The following is a 24,819-nucleotide window of genomic DNA, read 5'->3' as shown; positions in this document are numbered from 1 at the left end:
AAGGCTCGGCACGTAAAACATGTAAGAATTTAGCTTTTCGTGTACAACGAAGGCACCTCACACGTGAAGCTGCTGTCTGAATTTCTGATGTGGTTGTAAAGGCTTCTTGAGGATACCTTCTGGATTTTTTTTCTTTCGATGTTGCATCGCTCCTAGATTTCACGCATTGTTTTCCTCTCGAAAATGGAGAACGGAGACACATGAGAGAAGATAATTCGTTTATCCATGGCAACTTTATCGATCTTCTTCAATTTATAGGATACCCAATCATTAAACTGCGACTTTTTAAACGACTTCTTTCATCGATTTAACCAGGGGGTAAAATAGAAATAAGCATATTGAAATCCGCACTGGGTTGTGAGGTGAAATCTAATCAGATTCAACAGTGTTGGTTACTAAGAAGTATTAGAGACTTGAAGAAAAGTTACATTTGAAAAAACATAGTGAGCGGGACACGAAAATAACCCAACATCTGCCCCGCAATGTACGGATGATGGTGTACCACACAGTCTAATGAAGGGCTTTTCAGGATGTGTCTACCTGGAAATTGACCACATGAGGTTCTCCGTGGTCTTCATCTTATGGAAACGTTTCCTTTTTTAAAACATTTAATTCATATCTGAGAAGAAATAAAAACAGTATCAGTATACATTCCCCTAACTCATCACTTAGGAGAAAATCTGGGACCACAGTGTGTATCGCTTTGCATCGGGAGAGTAGTTTCAACAATGGCACTTGTGGGTGCCTCCGTGTTATGTGCGTCCTGGAAAAGGGAAATATCGGATGCATTATCATCACTGTGAGAGTTATTAGCTTGCCATCCGGACTGATGTGTGGATTACATACCACGTCGCTTTGAGAGTGGGGACACAATGTGTCTAACAAGAAAGTATCAGCACGGATTCTGCAAAATCGCCTGAGAATTGCGGATGTTTTTTCAATGCAGTTTTTGGGGAGGGAGCGGAAGAAGGATCGTTCTCCATCAAAGCCAGATATCCTGCAGACCTCGGCGTCTTCGTGAACAAGTAAGTTAGTGTGTGTGGTGTAAAGAAAATGTTCGTCTGATTGCCTCACTCGTCCCTATCACAGAGCCTAACTATAGCCTACTCCTTCAGCCTGCTCTTCTTGTTGGATGTCCAAACGTGACAGTACTTGCTTTTGAGGTGACGGCAGCATTATAAACTAAGTCAGAGCGCAATTGTTCGAAAGGCTTCACCCTCACTGATACTGCGGCCTCTATCTAAAAAGATCTCTAATCATGCGCTGATTTGGGAGATAGAGAGAAGATGCGCGTGCTCGCGTGGGTCTGCTTGCTTTTCACTGCGCGCCCTTGAGTGCGCGAGCATCAGGCTCAGACATCATGAACAGTGAAAGAAAGAGTTCATCTTTTTTACAAAACAGAATCACACAACTAATTATAATTGTGTTGTGGCTTTACACATTGTAACATGTTGAACAAAAGCTAGGCGAGTAGGCAACTGTGATCCATCCATCCAACTATCCATTCATCCCTCCAGTCTATACCTGGCTCAACCTACATTCACTATCTAAAAATCTTCCATATTTGCACGTGTCTTTAGTAACCTTCGAGAAATAATTCATGGTATATGAAATATTTAGTATTAGAATTTATAGTTGAAAGACTGCACCTCTGGCATCCATGAGTGGTTAACTAAATCGTCAGACATTGGTCTGTTATTTCTTCGTCTTCATCTTGGCATGGTTTACACAGAAGGCGCTTGTTCACTGCCTCTGTGGTGGCCTGTGAGGGAGCTGTCCTTCTTGCGTGGTGCTGAAATTAAAATCCGCCGTTTTCGCTATGCCTCCGCTCAGCTGAAGAAGACATGGATGTTGTAGTTCATGGCTCGATAATCGGAGCCACTAGTCTGCTGAATGTAATCCTTAACTAGCATGCAACGAAGCAACAGATGACACATTTGAGGGTGTAGCCTATGTCTATGATATACAAGAAGTTAAATGGTAACAAGTTGCATATCAAAATCAATCTGTCTGTCTACTCACATCCTCTCACCTGCTCAATTAAATAAAGGGTATGGATATTCTTGGGTGAGCATTCTCCTGAACAAAGGTTAGTAAAAACACATATGCCTTTTTTTTCATTACAATGCTTTTGAACTCTGTAGCACGTGAGTTTAAAAATAGATGTCTGTCATGTCAGTGATAAACCAGTGTTGGTGGTAAAAGCATAAATAGAAGTGTCTGTCACTCTTCAGACAAAGAATGAATTGCATCTCTCACCTGTGAAAGTGAGAAACATGGCGAACATTATTCACCCACTGAAAAGAAAAGCGCTCTATATGATGGAGTGACATCACCTTGGGGAGACAAATTAGACTGCTGATTTTATGTTTTTGCCCTGTCACAGGGTTTGACATGATAAATCCTCCCTACATACTCCCAAGATTGCAGTTGTTTGTTGGCAACTGGTGTAGGGTGATTCATAGTAATAAGTAGAGAGACTGAATTCCCCCTCCCCATTCAGCATTCCTCAAACCTATGGAGATTTCTTTAGAGATAGATGCAGGCTGTATGTTTGTCATTGACTATATAAAGATCCAGTCAACCTAAGGAGCAGTTTACTTTAAAACTGTGGATCAGTGTTTGTTTATTTCACTATGCTAGAGTGACAACAGTGGTATCCCTAGTGTGTCCCAATTAGTCCTCCTCAGCAGTGGGAAGTAGCCTTAGAGCAGGTGCAGCCGAGGGACCAAGAGGGACTTCCTGCTGCTCACACAAAGCCAGTCTTCAGCTGATAATGTTGCTACCATAGACATCTGTTTTATGTCCAATTTTACTACCCATTGTTGTCTGACTTATCTATTGAAAATCATTCCAAGCAGCCATGTCAGAAAATTAATGAACTTGTCAGCTGGAAAAGGGCACTCCTGCAATGAGGTGCCAGGGTCTTGCAAAGCGACACATTCTATACCCATGTTCCCTTCCCACACTCCTTTGTCATATTTTTCCTCCTCAGCCTGTGACTCAGTTCAGATCAGGGCCAGCACTTTGTGCCATATAATAAAATGTTCATTTCTCAAATCGGATTAATCTCTGTAAAGCCCAGCTTAGGACACCATTAGCATTCATTTCTTACACTGCTGGGGACTTGTATCAATAATGGAGCTATCCCCACATTTTTCATCTTCTCTGGGTATAAAATCTCTCAAGGGGTTTCATTCAATGAGAAAGGGGACGGTTACAGAGATCTATTATCTACTCCCTTGCCTTTTGTATTGGAGACTAGCAGGGCAATGCAGGGGGTCTGAAGGCCAGATAGGAGCTGGAAGCCCTAATGCTGGAGGTGAAAAAAGCCTTTATATGGAGAAGAGGTTGACAGCATACACATAGCGGTTTACAGATAGTAAATGTGGAGCGGAATAAATATATACTGGTGTTAATTATGATACATACTGAAAGTTTGTTCATGAACCCTCGTTGAAATATCCAGTGTGTTCAATGAAACCTTTTACAATAGCCCGCAGAACAAATTTCTGTTGAAATTAGCAAAGGTTAATGTATACATGAATGAGTCTTTATTACTAGGATATCTTCCCCTGTGTATGAATATTTGCAGTGACACCAGTTTTAAGCGCCGACACAGCCACATACATTTTTCAGAAACATCTTCCATAAATATCTTTGCTAATATTTTCTTCTCTTGATTGCATGCAGTTAATGAAAGAAAACATAATTATCTCAATTCACCATTCAGCTTTCCTTGGAGAAATTTTGAACGTGTATGGGTTTTCAAGTCAGTGCAGAGGCAGCAATGATGTTAAGCTGACGTTTTTGCAGGGTGCATCATGGCTGGTTATTGCTGCTTTTATACATTAGTCAGTCACATGGTGATTAATCATGCATAGTTGCAGAGGTAGGCAAGAAGAGAGTGACTTTTTGACATTTCTCAGATGCCTTCATAAGCCAACAGTGAGTTAGTTCTAACACGATGGCTATTGACATGATGTGGCAAGTCTTCATCACAGGCAGCCATTGTGATTGTGACAAAAACCCACCTCAGTTTCTTTTAAAATGTGCTGGTGGATGACGCATGCATTGCTTTGAAGAGAGTGCTGTGGCCAGATTTGTTGGCTGTGAAAATGTAGTAGTTTGCTCACTGTTTGTCACTGCAAGCTCACTGTCATTATAGCTTCCCCATACAGTCTTTATTGAGAGAAAGGGGAGTTGTTTCCAGTCTGCTATACCTCTGTGAATGATCATTTGAACCTGAGACTATATGCTGTTTGTGCTTGTATAATATAATCTACTCTATCAACCAGACAAAAGCAAGCATCTTGGGCAGAGCACACATACACAGACAGACATGAACGGTATCTGCAGTAGCCCCACTCATTAGTCATCCTCTCCAGCATGTCTGTCTGAATGTTCTGTCCAGGGAAAGAACAGCTGAGCAGGGGGACACATTCCACCAGTCGATGGATTAATCAATTGGTGTTCCAGCTCAGCCCATCCATCTCAGGGAATAATCTGGGAGACATCATAAAAGTGCCATTCTGTCATTCTAGAGGCCAGGGAGCATTGCTCCTTTTTTTCCCCTATCTCTCTCTCTCTAGTGCCACTCTTATCGTGGGAAAAGAAGTGGATTAAATGGAATATAGATAAGTGTGTTCAGTGTGGCAACATTGTGAGGTGTTTGCTAGTGTTTTCGCTATTTTGAAACAATACAGCTTGAAATAGTTTTGCTGCTGTGACTCAGGGCTGAAAGGGAATTCGTCCAACTCCTTCACTATCTCGCTGTTTCTTCGCTTCCTTCGTAAAATTCAGCCAAGAGCACTGACCCGAATTCAGGATGCATCATTACTCACCACTTGCCTTACATCACCTTGCCAGTCGTGATGATAGTGTCTTTTCGATTTAGTAATCCTCACCTTTTTCTCCGCTGCCAGTTTCTCTTTTCTTGACCTCACTGGAATGTCACATGCTGCTAAAATGAGAGTGACAGCACCCGAGGTAGGACTGATGTGACGGCTCCGTTAATAACAGCTTGCATGAGCACAGCGCAAACATTCACAAACACGTTCTCTCACACAAACACAGGCAGACACACATTAGAAGTTATATATACATATGCACCAGAGGAGTCATTCTTCCTGCCTTCGGGCACCTGAGCAGCATCTGTTTAAAGTGATACTGGCCCTGGCCACCACATTAATCCCTGCTGCTAAATTAAAAGGTTAAATGGGCCGGGAAAGGGTGGCGGGCTATCGCTAGCTGCCTCCTTTTATTTTTCCAGATTTATGGAGGTGAGATATTTAAGTCCTTCTTAGAAAAAAAGGGGAAAAAAGCAAAGGACAATGAGAAAGAAAATTGAAGGCAGGGTAGGAAAGGAGATCTTTCTCTCAAGCACTGTCTTTTCAATTTTTTGTTGTTGACAGTGAAATTTAGAGTGAGCTGAGCATGCTAGGTGCTCTGTGCTTTAAACACTCAAAGTTAAAAACGATTGAACTGGAGAGATACCATTCAAATAGGTTTTTAGTGGTAGCATAGCAACAGAGCCGTGACTACCGCATCCAGGCAGCTTATGAGCTGTTACCTAAAAAAAGAGTTTGTCAATGGACACCAGCCCTAAGTGACAAAACTAGTAAGAATGATTTAATTTAGTACTGTAGGCTATTTTAAAATGCACAGACTGTGAGTCTGCTGGAAGTGATGGTTCTTATCTAGGTTCATTAATGTGAATTTTCTTCACATATGTATAGTCTCTATTCCATCAACCGAATTCGTCACTTTCTCAAACGGAGAGGGGTTACTGAATCCAAAGAAAAGCTGTGTTATAGTAGCTACAAGCACGCGCAAGTGTATGCCAGAGGATGTACTGCTTAACTTTTAACTCGTAGTGTTGTTTTTTAGATGAAAAGAAAATGCCCTGCAGCTGTAATGGATACTTGACCTGTTCAAGCTGATGGGCTTCCCCCTGTGGAGAAGAAGCATTTCTTTCATACTGTACAGTGTTTTGTCCTTAACAAATTGCAAGCTTTATCTGCAGGGGGATTTGCAAAGATAATGTACCTCCCACTCCAACAAAGCAGAAATAGCATTTCACTAGGATCCACTTAATTTTCAGTAAAGTTTCCTCAGGTGAAATCATCAAAATACAGGAAACCTAGAAGAAGTTGTACTGAAGGGCAAAAAAATCAGTCGCAACCTTGCAGCTGTTGCGGGAATGTACATGAATCAAATTGAGCAAAAAAATGAAATGAAAAATTCAGCTGCCCTCTCAGAACACTTCACAGAGCTGTAATATTAAAAACCAATGCTTTTCAGTAGCCTTCACCATGGTTTGACCCTAAGCTAAAACCGGCAAGAGGAGACTAGTCTCATGTTGTGTTTTAAACACTGACTAATGAAATACTTATTCATTGGGTAAGAAAAAAACATAATTTACCCGTGGGTGTTGTTACATGTACACTGTATCATTTTAAAATTAAATCTAATAAGCACAGCTTGGAGAGCGGCAAAGATAAGCATGGGTCCACTGTAATTAAATCACCTTCACACCAAGTGTAACAAGGAAATGTAAATGGTAGTTTTTGCCTGTATGACTGTGAAAGTGAATGCTTTTTGATTATTACAGTATGCACATTGAGATAATGTGCTCTTGATAGCCAAGTACATGCATTTCTGTGTCAAAAGCTATACAGTGTTGTTTGGAATCAGGAACATACGACTACAGTTTTCATAAAAAAGAAAGTAATTTTGTTAGCACACAATGAATCCTAATATTTCTGTTGAATTTCACCACAGCGCACGCACGAGTGTGTGTGTCAATGCACGCATTTGCAAGCACATCCGTGTGCCCTCCTAAACCAGTGCCTTCTGCAGACCCAGAGGTGCAGAATGAGTGTCTGGGATCTGGGCATCTGGGTCAAGCTTTGCTGTCTGTCTCTTAGATCTGTTTTTTTAACTCATAAACCCAATCAGGCTGGCAATCAGATGGTAGCTCAGCTCACTTTCACTGTAGGAGTTTGGTCATCAGTCAAAGCCCTGCAATACAACACAGCGTGGTCACACCCCAGCTAGCAGTGGCACAATCTCTGACTGTTAAGCTATACAGACGTTATGTTTTTGATAATTTGGAGGAAAAGAAGCCCCCTGTGTCTATGAATGCAGTTTTTCACACCTAGAGCACACAAACACACCAGCACTCTAAATCACAAGGAAACACACCTACTGCTAAAACACAGCAGTAAAACCTTACACAAAGGAATGCACTTATCTCAGGACAGACTTCATACTCTGTGCTTTGTGCTCACAATTATGTATATCTGTTTTCACTCATAAGCATGCATGTGTACATCATTTGTGTGTTTATCTGTGTGTGTCTCTGCATGAGTGTCAGTGTCTTGATGTATTTCTCTCGCTACCCACTCACCCTGTTAGTCTCATGACCTTAATGTGTCACTCATCCTGGCACCTGCATGTAGGCAAGGCTGCCCTACTATGATAGTTTTGATCTGACAAGGATAGACTTACACTTGATTTAATCCAAGTTGTCTCTATGGAGTCTGTTGAGGTACCAGTCTATTTCACTGCTCAGGTCAAGGCCTTGTGACAGGGGCTGTCAGTCCGCTCCTCTACTGGATGTGTGAGAGAAAAAAGAAATGCTTTGACCAAAACACTAGCTGGAGAAAGGCCTGGGTAAACTAAGAGAGCTCATGCATGTCCATTTAATGGGTAATCTCCCTAAGCTACAACAAGAATGAATGCTGAACAGATGCCACCTCATGTAATGAAAACCTTACACTTGTTTCCAAACAGCCATCTTGTCAGCAATTAAGATGAAAAGCTTTATTTTCATATTGATGACAATTGATTGTAAAAGTTTAAATATCATGGCTCCTTAGTTCTTAAAACTTACTCAGCTCATAATAAAGCCACACTATAGGGCAATATAAATCAAAACAAATACAGATAATTAAGTAAAATTAACACATTTTCACATAATAGCAACAATCAATGGCACATGTTATTCTGTGTGTCAGCTGATAATATAATAAATAAATAATAATATATAGAAATAATAATATTTCTCATGAATGAAAACACAAAAATGAATTGGTGGGTATAAGTAGTCAAGAGAAGCAGTAGAGAGGTATCCAATCATGCTTGACAGGAAGAGGGAAACGCGCGCATATGTGTGTGTGTGTGTGTGTGTGTGTGTGTGTGTGTGTGTGTGTGTGCACGTACAGCCCAATGGCTAGCCTTCTGCAGCCTGTGCCAGACTCTTCAGCATTTGGCTGCAGCCCGTCTGTCACTGAGGAAAGAAAATAGTCACACAACATTCAAGGCCTTGTCACATTTCATTTCCCTTTAGTGGATGAATTAACATAATTTAAACATTGGCAGATATGTTTAAATGAAAACATATGTAGGTATAGTGTATTGCGTCAAATCCAATGTATGTACCGCGAAAACTATGAGAAGAATAATGCAATACATTTATTTGAGTTAGTTTGACCCGTTTTGAATGTAAAATGATGATCTATTGCTGCCTAAGCAAGACTACCTGACTTAATTCAAATAAATGCCTCTTGATCTAAAATGTATTTATACACACACACACACACACACATATATATATCTATATATATATATATATATATATATATATATATATATATATATATATATATTAGCTGTTTGTAACTACAGTAGGTACAAGACAGACATTTATTTAGCAGTCTTGTATTTAATAAGTCTGTTAAACACTGTTTGTTATAGTGCCTTCTGTTACCAAGTCTGTTAAGATGCCTTTTCTCAAAACAAGTTTAAGAATCAACCAGTGGAATTATAATTATCATATATTAAAATGCACTTTTTTAAGAAATGTTTCATTTTTTACAAGATAAAATAAGATAGATAACTGCACTAGAACCAAAAAATAACTCTTGAATTTAAACAAAATTTGCTGCCTTTTAAGAGAAAGTAGCTTTTATACAAGAAAATGTTTTAAGAATTCATGTTTGGTTTATGTATAGTGCTGGAGCCACACACTCATCCACATAGCAGAGACCAGGGTCAGTTCAGCAAGCAGAGATACAGATACTTTAAGCTTAGATGTACTGTATAGTGTTGTTGGCAGTGCACATGGGTGGGAAGCCAGTGAGGGATCATGACCTTGTTGTTGCATTAGCAACTTCTACAGCTCTGTTGGGTTGCCTACGCAGATGAGGGTTGGATCTAGCAGGGCAATATGAACCTGTATGAAAGAGGTGGAGGAATTTATCTCTTATTTCAAACTTTTCAGATTCATCTTTGCACTTTGCACAATTGAAAAGTTGAATTCAGAAACAATGAAATGTGCCCTTGCTCAATTCAATACACTTAGCTGTTTTGCTGCTTAAGTCTTATTTGGTTTAGTATAACCTTTGGCTTATGATGGCTAAAGTTCGCAAACTTTAGATAGATATTTCTGTATGACCGACATTACTGAGTCACACTACATATTAATTATTGTAATTGTCGCTTACAGCCACAATGTTCAGCATATACTTCATAGTCTTACTGTAAGCTATTAACTAAATGAAACTTTATTAAACTGAGCTGAATTAAAAGGTAAAACAATCATTTATGAAGAATCAGCTTGAAGGTCACTGCTTATCTTTAGCTTAAAAGTTTGAAATCTTTTATTAATAAAATAAATTTTATTAGTTTTTAAGTAAGATTTTGTTTTATACTGACTAGACTTTCAATAAATCATACCTCGTCATTTTGTCATAACCAATTGGAGTTTTTGCTTGATACTAGCAAATTTCACTACATTCCTTGATATTTCTTGCTTGTGATTGTGTGGTTTGATCCTCCCCTGCTCTGGAGTCTGTCGCAGTGATATAGTGATTATGTATAGTAACAGGGGAACATTCCAGGCTCTACGTTGACTGCTAATTGGGCTCCAGTGTAACGACTGTGTCATATTAATGACCCAGATCCAGCTCATTGTAATATTCATGAGGTGTGTGGATTGCCTCCTCTCTCTGGGACTACATGGTGCAGAGGTTTATGATTCTGTATGTGTGTGCTAGAACGATAGATGGTATGTTGGTGTGTATGCGTGTGTGGGTGTAGGGAACAAAGGCTGATCACTGTGTGCCAGCTCTTCTTCAATTTAGCCTTTTGTGTTCCCGAAAAGTGGGTACAGCGTCTACAGCTTTGTTTCTATGATGTGGGTTTCCCCCTTTCCCCCTGCCATTGATATAAAAAGGTGTGTGCTGATTTAAATCTGCATCTGATCCACAAACAATGTTGTTGGGTAATCAGCTCTCTTTTTGTCACATTACATTGAAAAAGAGACAGGGAAAAAACAGACTTGAGACCAGGTGGTCCATGTTAAATCATCCATTTCAAAAGTAAATCCAGAATGAGCTGTTTGTGTTAGGCTGCATTGCAGAGAATGACAAAGCCCTTTGGGAGATGAGTGTGGTGTGTTTTTTTAGGGCAGTGTGGACAGGTTAAAAGGGTCTTCTGTGCCTGATGAAACAGGTGGGACCCCTACAGTCACTGGCATGCAATCCTTCCTCTTCCTCCCCTCACCAGTGTGCTCCGCATTTGCATAACACTAATCGGAGCATAAAAGAGAGTCGTATTCTTTCTGTATTCATTAGCTTAATCTCTAGGTGTTCCTTTTTTCTGTACAGGCCCTATCATGTCCTGGCCATCATATTGCATATTTCTCCGCTCTAAGGCATAATTCTGCTGTGCTATTTCTTTTTGCGTTGCTTGAATTGGAATCTGGAGTTTTATAGTTAAAAGAGGTCAAATGAATGTGAGGTGTCCCTTGCGGCTAAGAAGGCTAAAACACTTAAGTAAGGAATCAGAACAGAAACAAGTTCCTCCTATTGTAGTCTGGACCAGCAAGATCACAATGGGCACGCCTGGTTGACTGATGAGACAGGACAAGGTCTTTTGAAGGACAAATGATTTTTACATCCAATTGTCAGATGTGTAAGTCATGAACTGCTGCCTCACCATTTCCTTATCGCTGTGTGTATTGAGGACAATCAACCACAAACTCCACTCTACTCTGGACTTTCTACTCTCCCCTAATTGGAATTCTTCTTTTTGTTTCATTTGAGTGTTCAGTTTTGAAAGATGAACCTTAATGGCAAATTGTTTCCTTGTACAGAGCAAAATGATGCATAAAAAAGCAGGGCGTGTTACACTGTATTTTGTCTTCCAAAGACAAATTAGATTTTAATGAAGAATGAAAGTGGCTCTGTGGAGTTGTTGGCATAACATCAGATCCTGCACAGTAAGTTCTGTGCAGTGATGAGGCATTCATTATAGCCAGTTAAGAATGGCAGCTATCAATCTGTAAATGAGCTGTATAAGTCTAATAAATTATACTGCAAGTGTAGGAAGCATACCCATAAATGTCAAAAATGCAAATAGGCTTCAATTGATGGTTGGGCAAACAGGGAAAGTATAGAGGATGGTTCTCTTTTCCCCCAAAAAAAGCTAGGATCCTCCATCCTCTCATTTAACGTGACAATGGAGGATTTCATCATTGTGAGAGAAGAGATTCACTGACTTAGGGGAGATCTAGTGTTCTTTGTGGTGAAATAGGAGAACAAATCTTCATAAGACTGTTCTGCCATTTTTGTACTCATTTGTTCAAACATCAAAGGATCGGCTGCATTGTGATTAAAGCCTCTGTGAAGTGGACCTTAATCCAAATTAATTGATGGAGCAATGTTGGAACATGGTAACATGAACTGTATAGTTTTGTATGCTTCAATGGGAACACTTGAATTGCTTGGGAGCTTGACTGGAAGTGGAATGAAATTTTTCATACACTGTTTCATTTTATTTTTCATCTGTCAGTCAACATGTGTAGAACATTTTATATAGAACAGAGATTCTAATTGGCATTTTTTTTTTCTTGTTTTAAGTTTTTAAATGGACTTTGTTGAGTAGATATTGCAACTTTTAGCACTTTGGCTCATGAACACATTCATTTCTGTAAAGTATCACCTTTTTATATGGATCTGATGGAAATATTGATACACATTCTTAAAGAGGAGACGTATTATCCACCTATAGCAACATGGATAATGTGCTTGGGAAAATCTAGGACATGTAAGCTTTATTGGCTAAAAATGTTAATTTAAAGGTGGAATATTTGTACCACAACTAATCCATGTATATCATTTTTTGTGACATTTATAGATTTTAACCTACAGTTTATTGAGTTAAAAACAGATGTTTGAAGAGTTAAGTCACTAACTGATATATATTTTGTCTGCATTAATTTGAAATAGTTTGGTACATCGGCCTCAATTCAAGCAACAGTGGACGACGTAACTCGACATTATATATGCTGGTTCTGGACTTATTTGCAGCTGGTCATTAGGAAACTATCACAATAGTGTATTGTGTGATATAAATATTATTTCAGCAGTAAATATCCTTCCAAGCACCGTGAAATTAATCACAGAATTAAATCAAAGAACTTGGACTGTGCTCAGGCAATTATGGGCGAGGAAGGGGAAAAAATTATTTAAAAATGAAGGTGCATTAGTTTCAACTAAGGGGGCATTTACACCATAATTCACCTTTGTGGAACCGGGTCAGCATTATTGTAGCTTGGCACTGAATAAATGCATGAATAGAACCTGCATCATTATCTATTCTATTTAATTGTGAAATGTATCACCCATTTGGTTTAATGCCTCCCTCACCTTGAAAATGGGTAACAGGCCAAGAAGACTGCTGTGTGCTCCAAATGGCCTGGGTGTTGATCGTGGTCACTGTGGCTTTTCGTGTGTCAGACCTGCTCGTGAACTCAGACGGCAAGTAAATGTCCACTTGCCAGATGCCTACTAACCTGCTGTCGTGTGTGACATTGCAGTCCCACTTTCTAACTGTGTCTTTGGCTGTCATTCAGCTTAGCAGCATTGGGAAACCTTCTCTCTCTCTCTCTCTCTCTCTCTCTCTCTCTCTCTCTCTCTTTACTCAATCAAGGAAGTGTCGGGCATAATGATGCTCCTGCCTCTGGACTTTGCAGTAAACAAGTGTTTTGAATGACAGTTTGGTTGCCATTTCTAGAATGCTAGATGAAATTTGCAGAAGCCACCACATCTCAGACATTACCCGCATTTTATGTCTTTAAATAACCTCTAGGTGCAGGAAGAGAAAAATACAGACAGACAAATAAAGAAAGCTTGAGGGAGTGTGTTAAAATGGAGGATTACACTTTGACATACCGTGGGGGGAGCCCTCCCCTTTTCAGTGCAGCTGAGGTTCAATGTAATTTGCCATGTTTTAAGCTTAATGCCCATGGGCTGTTACAGGATTTAAAGACCTTACGAAATATGCTAGACCACATATGCTTATAAATATGAAAGAAAATACAGGGTGTAGGACTGAGAAAAACAGAGATAATATCCTGGCTAGTATACATTTACAGTAGAGTAGTATTAATACATACACATTTATTACCCTTATTAGAGAAGGTAAATGAGGATGTGTTATTGGAAAAGCAATATACAGCAGCATAACAAGTGGCAAAACAAATTACCTCTACAATCAATTATCACGTAAAGCTATAAATTATGTTTAATATTTTTACTTTTGAAATAAGCAACCAATACTGGTAATTAGTATCATACTACAATATGAATAATGAGGGCAACATGGTGCATAATACACTATGCAGAGATATGTGTTTCAAAAAAACATTACAGCCCAATCTTACCAACTAATTAGATTGTATAACCAAGACTATACTGTGAACTGTGGTGAAACAATATTTGGATATATAATATTTGAAAAAATCAGGTGAAAATTAACTTTTCTTTAGAAATCATTAAAAACTGAAAACAGGGAGCCCTGTCTTTCAGTGGCTTCAGTCATTTGAGGTACACTGCTGCTCAGTGACTGTTGTGCTGGAAGTAAAAGTTTAAAAAGAATCTGTTTCCACATGTATCACCATCACTATGTGTGTTTTTCTCAACACATACAAACACAATAGCAGTTGTTGCATCATGTAATTCAGATCTGTATAATTAAATTCAAAATATTCAAGTTTGTAGTTTGTTTTCTGCTGACTCTGATTATTCTGAAAAGTGTCCCTGTTGTTTTGTCTGGATCCTGTGGTCTCTTCACTCTCTCTCTCCAAACTATCTCATCCTCTCCACTCTGTTAAACATTAAGTACTGCATCTTCCTCTCCCATCTTCCTCCCACTGTCCTGCTTCACATTTTTCTCTTTCACTAATCTCTATGTGCTTTATGCGAAGTAATTGGTTTAGAGAAGTGTTTATCCACATGCTCCACATTTCTCAGCTCATGTGATGCTGAATCCGGTAACCTGTGTGCCTTCAATCACACAGTCATTCCAGGGGAGCAACAATACCCCGGCTGATTTCAGCTCCACTTTTCCCTCGGTAATGGGAAAGCTAAAGACGGCTGGCTGCTGGGGCATCGCACAAACAAGGCAGGCTTGGGGGGAGTAAAGCACCTCCAGAAAGCAAGCACATCAGCGCTATTGTTAGCACATAGCGGGAGATTAGCGCTGATGGCTGTATGTGAGCTAGCAGGCTTGGCTGGTGTTCTGTGTCGGATGCTAACCCAGCCCACCCTTGCTGCCACCACCATGTCACAATTAGCCTGAATAGCTGCAGACATGATTGCTCGCCCTGGTGGCAATGCAGTCAATCCATCTCCAATCACAGATATATCACCACTCTGGAGATCAGCATAATGAATACTGCACCCATTTTCACCTAGTAGATTATATACTTTGCCAGAATCAGGAGATACACTATCCATTGTTCATTGCTCTAATTTCTAAGACTAAAATGCTCACAATAGACAGTTATCTAGGAGTGAGTCATCAACACAAGATATTACATAGGTGTTGAAACAAACAAACAAAAAAAACCATAATGAAACATAAAGTGGCATCTGTACTATATGTTCCTGAACAGGGGAGAAACAACAATGCAGAAACTTAAACTAAAATTAGCTGTATGTTCTATAAATGTCAAAGCCTGATTTTATGATTGTATTAACAGCATAGCCACAGACAGAAACACTATAGCAGCAAATAACACACAGTCTGCCTCCTTCATTTTTCAGCGTGTACCTCTTTCCCAAAACACATGATAGCAACACAGTTGCACACACATGCACACATGCAGTTTTTCTGTGCCTCTGACTGATTACAGTGCAAGATTAATTAGCAGGCAGATTGCTAAATGGTGGTGAACATGGTTTGATGTGCAGAGGTAAAGAGTAGACTCTCCATGGAATACAATAATGTCCTCTATGCCTCCTCTCTCTTTCCCTCTCATCCTTCTCTCCTATCTATTTCTTCCTCTCTTTCTATATTAAGCTCTTCTGGGTTAATCATTCCTAGAGGACGACAGCACCACAGTGCTGCAAAAGTGACACACAGTTGTGTGCAATAGGGTTCTTGTGCACCCACTTCCAGTGATTACAGACTCTTTAAAGGATAACCACAGATCTTACTGCCACACTGTGTTCAGCACTATACACTTCAAAAGAGGTGAAGAGTTTTAACACTTGTGTTGGCTTCCTCTAATTTTCCCAGAACCAATTCACTTGACCTTATTCCTCATTTATCCTTGTATTTGCCTGTCCTTTACTTTGGCACCACAAGAGGGGTTTCTAATCTTCATCTTATTATATGGCATTCCTTCACCTCTCCTGACATCCTTGCACCCTATTTCGCTCTGTTGTGTTGTGGGCCCCAGTGGGAGGCGAGTGCTCCAATTCATTTGTTTGCATATGGGGGATATGTCCAACTCTGACGGATGTCTTTGGCTCTTGCAGTCCCTCTGTAGCTCGTGGTTTACAATAGAATTTTCTATGAGTCTCTCAAAGGACCTTATCCTCAAATAGAGAGATAAATAAAACACCCCCACACACATACAGTACATACTGACATGCAATTCCCTTCATGTAACCACACAGAGATATGCACATGCACACTCACAAAGAGACTGATTACACATGTCTACATATACATAATCACACATGTGCATATAGTGTGCATTATTCACTAGTACCCACACATGCAGGACATGAATAAAATAATTAAAGGCTTTGTTAAAAAAACAGAAAAAAAATACACAGAGTATAGTGATGTACAAGTGCAATAACCATTAAAGTCCTCTGATGTCTTCACATGAAATCAGTGGTTGCCAGTAATAGTCTGCTCCATGTCCAAATTAGTCTGCATGGTGACTCTCTTAATCAATGTGGTTGCAAACTGTGATGTGATGTGACTGCTAACATGAAGTCGCTCTCTCTGTTTCTCACTCACACACACACACACACACACACTCCCGAGGTCTCCTGCTAAAGTTAAATGTCTGCCAGCTGAGTGTGTCCCTCAGTCAGGCTTTTGTTCATCTCCAGCTGAAGCTCTGTAATTTGTCTGCCAGTAATTTGTCAGGAGAGAAGGTTTAGGGTTGCCAAATTTGCCGGTAGCACTATATAAAAACACACACTTTGAATTTTCAATCATCTTACATTTTACAGCACTTGTATTTTTGAAAGAAGGTCAAGACATGCAAATAATTAATATGTTTTAACATAGAGAGTGAACTTATGTGCACAGAGATCTGAAAGCACACCAGAAGGTATAAAGCTTCTCTGTCCATTTCTAAACCAGTCACATAGTTATATTGTGAGTGTGTCTGTGAGGTTGTATGCGTATTTCTGTTGGGTGTCTTCACACATGCAGTATGTAAGAATTCATTACTGGCTGAAGTCACACTCTTTGACGACGCTTTGGTGCAGACACAGTTCTGAGTGCTGTGTACAGCTTGTAGTGCTGAGTGCTCCAGCATCATCTGTAATGGGATATGTGTTCAAGTTCAAACTGAAACAGCACCCTGTCTCATGAGCAAATCTGAAACAAAGCTGTGTACTCTGCCGTTCTGATCCATGCTTTTTGATGCCAAATTAAATTGCACAAGCCCTGGAGACATTTCTGCATCTGTAAAACCGCAGAGGCCAAGATGCCCGTGACTCTGCAGGGTGAACGGCAGGCATGTGGCAGGGGAAATGTACTTCCTCGGTTCATTTCATCTCTCCACTTTCTCTCTCTCTCTCTTTCTCTCTCACTATGGCTCTTTGCCTGACTCATTCTCAAAATAGAGCTACAAACCTGAGTACCTTTTCTTGGTGGGGAGCACCGGTAGTATTGTGGGTGAGTATTCGCGCACTTGTTCTATTATTAAATCCTGGTTATGTAAGCTACCAAGAGACGACACCAACGAATAATGATTCACCATAACTCAATTGTATAACAGGCCTATTTCGACAAGGGAATCAGAGGTGGTGCGTGTGTATGATAATGTGTAAGGGGGAGGGGGCTGCATTAGTTGATTCATTTCCTGTTGAAATAGTTTCTTTAGTGACTGCGAGCTTTAACTACAGCATGTCTGTGACCAGCACGTCTACACAAGAAACAGTATAGGTCTAAAATACAGCCGGCAAAAATGACCTATAGTTACATTTACACCATCTAGCAGCTGTAGTGATTATGACCTGGGGAGAAAATGCAGTTAAGATGACGTCAATATAAGGTGACAATGTGCCTTATTAACAAGAGGAGGTGGGTTTGGTGGATGGCTGGATATTTATATAGCAAAAAGTGGATTTAGCTGCAGGAGACTGCTGTTCGCTTCCTGTTTCCAACCACGAGTCAGGACATTTTTTTTAAAAACCGTAACAACAATTGTCATAGTGTTTCCTGTAGGCTGTGACAACAAAGGTTGCATGATTTTAAGGAAGTATAAACCACACTTCAAGTGATCATTTTAACCCAAACCATGATCTTTCCCAAACCCTAACCAAATTTACCTTAATCACAGCATTGTCACACCATAATAGTTTGAGGTTTTTTTTTAACAGAGATTTATAACGGTTTTGGAAAGCGGCATATTATGGTCCTATGGGTCATTCTGGAGTGCAGGTAGAATCGACCTATGTGGTCGTTTAATTATGAGAGATTATTGCCCTGACAATAATCTAAGTGTCTGTAAAGGGTTGATGGTGGAATTACAAGGATATACAGCATCTTCTTAGCTCATAAATGAGTCATTTAGATATTCTCTCTGACCAAATTGGATTTCACATGGGTACTGTATAGCTCTACCTATTATTAATCTAAAAGAACCTACTCATATTGACTTCTATCCAACACCGTCCACCCCAATACCCCTGTAATACAATAAAGTACAACTATTGTGTCTTTATTGTTCAGTATTTGTCAAGACTTAAAAGGTGCTGAATCCCTAACCCCAATTGTTTTTAGTTAGTGGTGTGTCTGTATTAAACTGCATTGTAAGCTATTTCTGTTGTCCACCCTTTCTAGCCCCTGAATAGAGTAATTCATGTGTAAAGTTTGTTTAATCTCAATTAGAAAATAAAAACCTTTAATATCTGCATGTGGAAGCAGCTTGTAAACAAGGATATTTCAGTGGGCTTATCTGTTGACCTACAACACTAGACTGATGCCCTATTTTATCCTCTCATCTCACACCCTCTTAAATTCTTTCACTCTTATTTTGCTTGATGCCCTTGATATCCTGAAGTGCTCCATACTGATGAAGCCAAATAACTTTAATCATTGCATGCACCTTGACAATCTTTGTACAATCTTGTGATATCAGACTAGCTATATACACAACAGAATAATATCTAATAATCTTCAGTTTTTTAAAGGTTTTTTTTTTCTTTTTTTACTCATAAAGTAATGCTGTGCCTTTTTTAGTCAAGTGATGCCTTCAACCATTTTATTTTATTTGCTTTGTACTGTATTGACACCTTAGTGTCAAAGTAAAAAAATAGTAGATTTGAATGAAAGATTGCTTTTGGCATTCCGTCCAGACTATCCACATATTTTTCAGTGCAGGTTGAAATTTAGTCTGCACACTTAAAAGAGAAATATAAAACACTAGCAAATGGTAGTAGCATTTGACACAGGTCATGTATTGCCATGCCATCTGACCTGGCAGCCCTCCCAAAAAAGAAATAGAGGGGAGTCACAGCTGCTGTCTCACACCTCCTCTTCCCTCTCTGTGTCTCACTCTCACACACGTTACCCCATCTATCTAATCCACATGGGAGGAAACACAGTCTTAGTTATCATGTTTAATTTGTTTCCCACTGTGTCTCTAGTGTTCTCAGCTGAATTATCAAAGCGATTTGATCTCTTCTGTTACATGCAGTGTGTACGCCAACCAAATCAGAAAAAAGAACAGAAGAAAAAAAGCAACAATAAAGGGATTTTTAACAAGTGTGACCAGCTTTTTATAACCTCATACATTGTTAAATTAATATGTAATGCTCTTATAACAAATTAGACTATCGCTTTATTGAAAAAATATGATTTTCTCTGTTGATGTGTATAATTAGAGGCTGTTTCAGTGGTGTTGACAAATACAGACTGTTTATGTGAAAACTAGTGTTTTGATTTGTTGGACCATATCAAAGGGAGCAGGGGATTTACAAAAATGTGATATTGGACCAGGCAGGTTTTTGCCATTAAAAGTGATATTGTGAAATTTACCTTTCTGAGCTAATGAAAACAGTGGCCCCTAGCCAGCACATGTGCTGTGTGGAAGCACACAGTAAACTAGAGTGTAGTGAGCAATGACCCATGCTGAGGTTCTGCTTCCATAATTAAAGTTCATTGCTTTTCCATTGCGCTTTTTTATTTATGGTGTAATTTAATTTGGCATGAGGGGACAAAAAAATAAAGTGCACTTTAGAGTCTAATTGATGCTGGTTTCTCCTAAGTCCTGCATCCTCAGCATTCTTCCTCTCCAACCAATGAAGTTAACTAGGCGGGGGATAGAGTGCCGAGAAAGATAGCGGGGAGGGAGAAACGCGTAGGGAGGGACAGGCAAAAGGAAGAAGATGAGAAAAAGGAGGTTATCGCATGGAGGGTGCAAATTTGATTTCTTCTACGTCCATTGTTAGCTCGTGGCTTTGAGAGGCGGCGAAAGCAGAGTCCATTTTCTTGTTACTGTTGTGAGGGAGATTAGCGGAGACTGGACTTGTTTCTATTTGAGGAATAATGAAGAGTGTGTCTCTATACAAACCCCACTCTACTCTTGCAGCAGGTCCTCTATTAGTCTCCCCCTTCTCTCACTCCACTTCTGTCTCTCTCCATAGAAATGTAAAGCATGTTCACCATGGTTCACCATTCCTCTTCCTGTTTTCTTTTTTTTTTTTAATTTAAATTCAGCTTATAAAATAAGAGAGCAGATCATATTTGTATTGTAGCATGACAGTAGGAATGTGGAAGAAAGTCATGTGGAAATGGCAAACTCCTGGGGTACCACGCTCTCACCAGGTGAGAATTCCTACAGAGGAGCTTTGCTGCCGAGGAGCACTTTACTGTAGCAACAATGTCATCTTAATTATGTTCTTGCTGAAAACCTGCTCTGACACAAGGCTTGGATCCCTCCCTAGATGGTAGAAAGGGGAAGGGACTACCTCACATCGGTCTGAAAGTATGAGCTCCCTTGCATACTTTCTGCAGCACTCTTATTTTTAGTATCTTGACTTTTTGCAGCTATGGGGAACCTCCCAAATGACCTGAATGTAAGGATGCATTTGACACCTTTGTTCATTAAGAAAAATAAGGAGTAGAAAGGCAGCCTTTCATGGGCTCCCATGACAACATAAGAATGCCTGGAACAGGCCATGGAGAGGCCGCTTTACAAAGCTTATGTAGCCCCACTTCTCTGCCTCCCAATAATTCACTCTGGTCCTGGTGGAGTAAAGGTGTCAGCCAAGACATTCACACCGCCGGTTCATCTGAACAGAGAAATGGAACGATGAAAGGAAAACACCAGAGGGGATGGAGGAGGACAAGTGGCTCTTTTAATGACTCTGGAGTGTGATGGGAATGCTGTTAATGAGGAGGGCTGGGATAAGAAGCTATGCTTCCCACGTAGACACAGACAAGCCTGGGAGGAGCCTGGAGAACAACTCGGCTCAGCTTTCTCAGTGCAGTTACAGCTGAGCAAAGCCAAGCAGAGCTCTGCAGACCACAGGAGTGTGGGGTGAATAGAGTTTGACTGTAAAGCAGGCAAAGATGGCATTGAGAATGAGCTGCTCCTCTTTCTTCTCCTATGCTCCCTTCTCCCAGAGAGACAGTGGCAGCTTTCCGGTGTAGATCAGAAAGGTGGGAGATGGAAAGTGAGCGGGAGTGGGAGGAAGAGGGAGAAGAGAGAGACAGTAGCCCCAGGAGGGTACATCTCCAGTCAGTAATTCCACTGGGGCTCTCCCCACCACTCTTCAGTTTCCATTGCCAGATGAAAAATAAATAACCTCTTCAGACGGCCTCCCTCTCCTCTGAGAGAGAAAGCGAGCTTTCCCAAGAGCAGTGTTCACTTTCCATGTAGTTATTTCTCTGTCTCCCCTCTTTAACTCCATCTTTTTTCACACACTGTCACATGTACAATCTGTCCATATGTACTGTAGATGTACATTACATTATTTCAACCATATTTTAGCTCAAACACATACATTGATGTGTACCCTTGGTAACTACAGTGTAGAGAGACTGACTGAGCAGAACAAAACCATATTCTCATGTTAAATGTTCTTCCATGTAATTGTGTTCACTATCAGAACATAATCCTCTAGTTTGCCAACAATACACAGTCACATACAGTGACTAACATTCTGAAAACTACCATGCATCATATTTTTTTTGTCTTTACTCCTTCCCACTTAAGCATTTTCAGCTTCATTATGACTCACATACTGAAGTATTAGATGCATCACTCTGCTTCCGCCCTCTGAGTACTGTCTGCTACATGCCTGTGTTATCAGCCTGTGTCAAGCTATGTAGTACGATACTGCTTTTGTACAAGGAATAAGTAACATTTACTTATCTTTTCCGCAATGGAGCATTGACTCCCTGTGCAATCACGACTGGCAGAGCATAGCAGTTGGTGCTGCCAGGCATTGAAGCTAAAGGCTAGTCTGGCGCAAGATTGTTCTGGAAAGCGCTGTAAGGCTGATGGCCTCTTCGAGAGAGACTTGTGGCCGATTGTGCATGACGAGTGCTCCCTGCTATCTGACGCTTTTCCTTGGGCTTTCATGCAAAAAGCTGAGCAGAGGAAAGGATGTCTCACATGTGTATATGTCTGGTAATGGAATAATGAATTTTATTATTCACAAATAATCCATTTATCATTATTACTTTTGTTATGGTCACTGGCACAAAACAGTGTGTGAACATTTTCCTTTTCCACATGGCTTGTGTAATTATTGCAATGGTTTGGTAACTTGTCTCTGGGAAGACATGCATTAACATATACTCAAATATACACATGCTCACTTCCTCTCTTTCCCTCTCTTCCTTTAGCATGATGATGTCCTGCATTATAATCTGGCCTTCATATTGCCTCTTTTTTGGTAGCATGTCAGCATTTCTTTTCAAGATCAACTTTAACTCCTGATACCTGTAATGAATGCTCTGCTTAGCATTGATAACTTATCCGTTTATCTGTAACCGTAAATCCGTTTAGGATCCCAAGCCTAACAGGGCATGGCATAGCTACACTCCTGTATGATCAGTCTTTTGTGTGATTTTGCACATCACTGTGAAATGTGTCCACAAGCATTTTCAGAGCTGGGTGAAGAATTGTCTCTGTTTGTGGAAATAGACATGCATGCAGTAAGAGGTTGTTATACTGGGTTCTCCCATGTGAGGCTGAAAAAGAGTGAGAGGATAGATTTTTCAAAGCAAAATTATGGCATTTATTGCAAAAAAAAAAAAAAAAAACCCAAAACAAAACATGGCACTTTGAAGCACAGATTCAGACAATATATAGACACAAATGAACACACACATGCACACATAAAACAAACAACACTTAAGTCTCAAACCCTGCAGCTGTCTCTAGAGTATGTAATACTTATTACACCATAAAAAATAAAAAAAAAATAATGTAATGTAAAGCTTCTCCTGATGGTAGCCATAGGGTCATTACTACCAATTAGAGTTGCAATGTGCCTCATTTATTATGAGATTTCTTATTTGCAACATTCACATTTGCTCGGGGTGGCACAACAGGAAAGGCCATGGGGTCACAAATCACAAGGTTTCATCCTCTGGGGAGTACAAATATGCAAGTAAAGTAAATGTTGAAATCTACCCATTATGATTTGATATTTTCTGAGTACAAGTGGGAATATCTGCTTGATTAAGCTTTATTTATTCAGGAAGTCTCAGTCAGAGAAACCTGAGAACAGAATTCATATTCAGAGGGCCAAAATAATCCGCTGCAAATTACATTATAATGATTAGTTTCAAATATTTTGTTTCTGAAGTTGACAGTTTGACCACGTTGTAGTGCAACAGGAAATGTTATGAAATGTCCAAAATGGAAATGGTTCAGCCTCTGGGGTGGGCTGAATGTGCCCTGATGTTGACACTAGAGGAAAGATCATTGGGTCACCAAAAGTATTAGGTTACATCCTTTTGGTGCTGTGAATATCCACATCTCATTGTAACCAGTCGAGCTAGACAGAAGGTTAAATGGGTCAGTAAAATCATCCTGAATCATTCCCTGGGGATCATGAATATCAATAGTAAATCTCATAGACATCTAGCCTGTAGTTGGCTAGATATTGGACCAACTGATTGACTAACCAACATTACCTTGCATAGGCCTTGTGGATATCCAGCAAAAAATCAAACTGAAGTGACAATGCTTGTGCTGACACAACAAACTATTAAATATTTTATGCAGTTTAGTCTGCACACTCTTTACTGCTTACACACTTAATGATCCATATTTTCAGAGCTGGTTTTATAGCTATAGTTACATACAGGCATTTCATCATAAAACAGCTTAATGTGACTGTACCAAGTAGTCAGCTCTTGCATCAGATGGCATGCCTGTTGAAGCTCCTATTTAATTCCTGGAAGAAAGTCCAAATGAGTAACATCTGAAGAAAGAACAGAGGGGAAAATGAGAGAATATCTCTCTAATTTGTCAGTTGTATGTTCCTTTGATGGTGCAGCATGGTAGCCACTTCAGCTGCTGCTCTCATCTTCTACTAGAGACAAACACACCCAGTGACTCACCATGATGTCCATCACACGAGAAATGATATGAACGGTAATCAAAAAAATTCTACTACCCTCCTCTGTCCTCTTCCCATTCCCCCACAAGTCTCTCACATTTTTTGGTCATATATCACATCCATTCGTCCAAAGATTTCTATATACCGCTTTTCATAATTTGTATTCTCCTGTTCTCCCACTCAGGTTTTCATTTCTCAGTCTTACCTTCCTTTTATTTTCTGCCCTCTCTTTTGACCTCACTCCATTTATCTTACTCTCTGTTTTTTAAATGTTTCCATTTTCTTCTTTATGTTGAATTGTGACATTTATTAATAAGCAAGAAACATAAGCTGAGTCAATTGTAGTTTCAAGCTGCACATGCAATTTACCTTCATATTGTACTATACCAGGTTGCTTTGTCATTGACGTATCACTCTGTGGCAGCAGGACATCTGTTCTCATGCATTTTTCTTCAGCGGTTTTTGCCAGCCTTTCATATGAGAGTCAGACATTTAGAGGAAGATATTTCATGTTGGTAATTTACTCCTCTCTCTCTCTCTCTCTCTCTCTCTCTCTGGGACTAACCATGCAGTCCATGTCTTTCATCTTCCCTGCTTCTCCTCAAACTACCTTTTGCCTGACTTTTCCCTCTGCCTTTTGATTATTGGTATTGTTTCCCTATTGCCTCCCTCTGGATATTCCCCTTTGTGT

At 39.9% G+C, this 24,819-nt stretch overlaps 1 long non-coding RNA gene across 1 annotated transcript in view; it reads left to right on the top strand.

Moving 5' to 3' along the window:
• The first annotated feature begins 963 nt into the window (after positions 1 to 963).
• Positions 964 to 24,819, top strand: part of LOC121897814 — a 34,463-nt gene continuing 10,607 nt past the window's right edge. Inside the window, exon 1 of the long non-coding RNA XR_006096293.1 lies at positions 964 to 1,025. This is a non-coding gene — a long non-coding RNA (uncharacterized LOC121897814). The remainder of the gene's footprint in view (positions 1,026 to 24,819) is intronic.

Source organism: Thunnus maccoyii, chromosome 5, assembly GCF_910596095.1.
Source record: "Thunnus maccoyii chromosome 5, fThuMac1.1, whole genome shotgun sequence".
NCBI classification, from domain to species: Eukaryota; Metazoa; Chordata; class Actinopteri; order Scombriformes; family Scombridae; genus Thunnus; species Thunnus maccoyii.
Note: the sequence above shows the minus strand (reverse complement) of the source record. Positions and strands in the feature narration are given on the sequence as shown.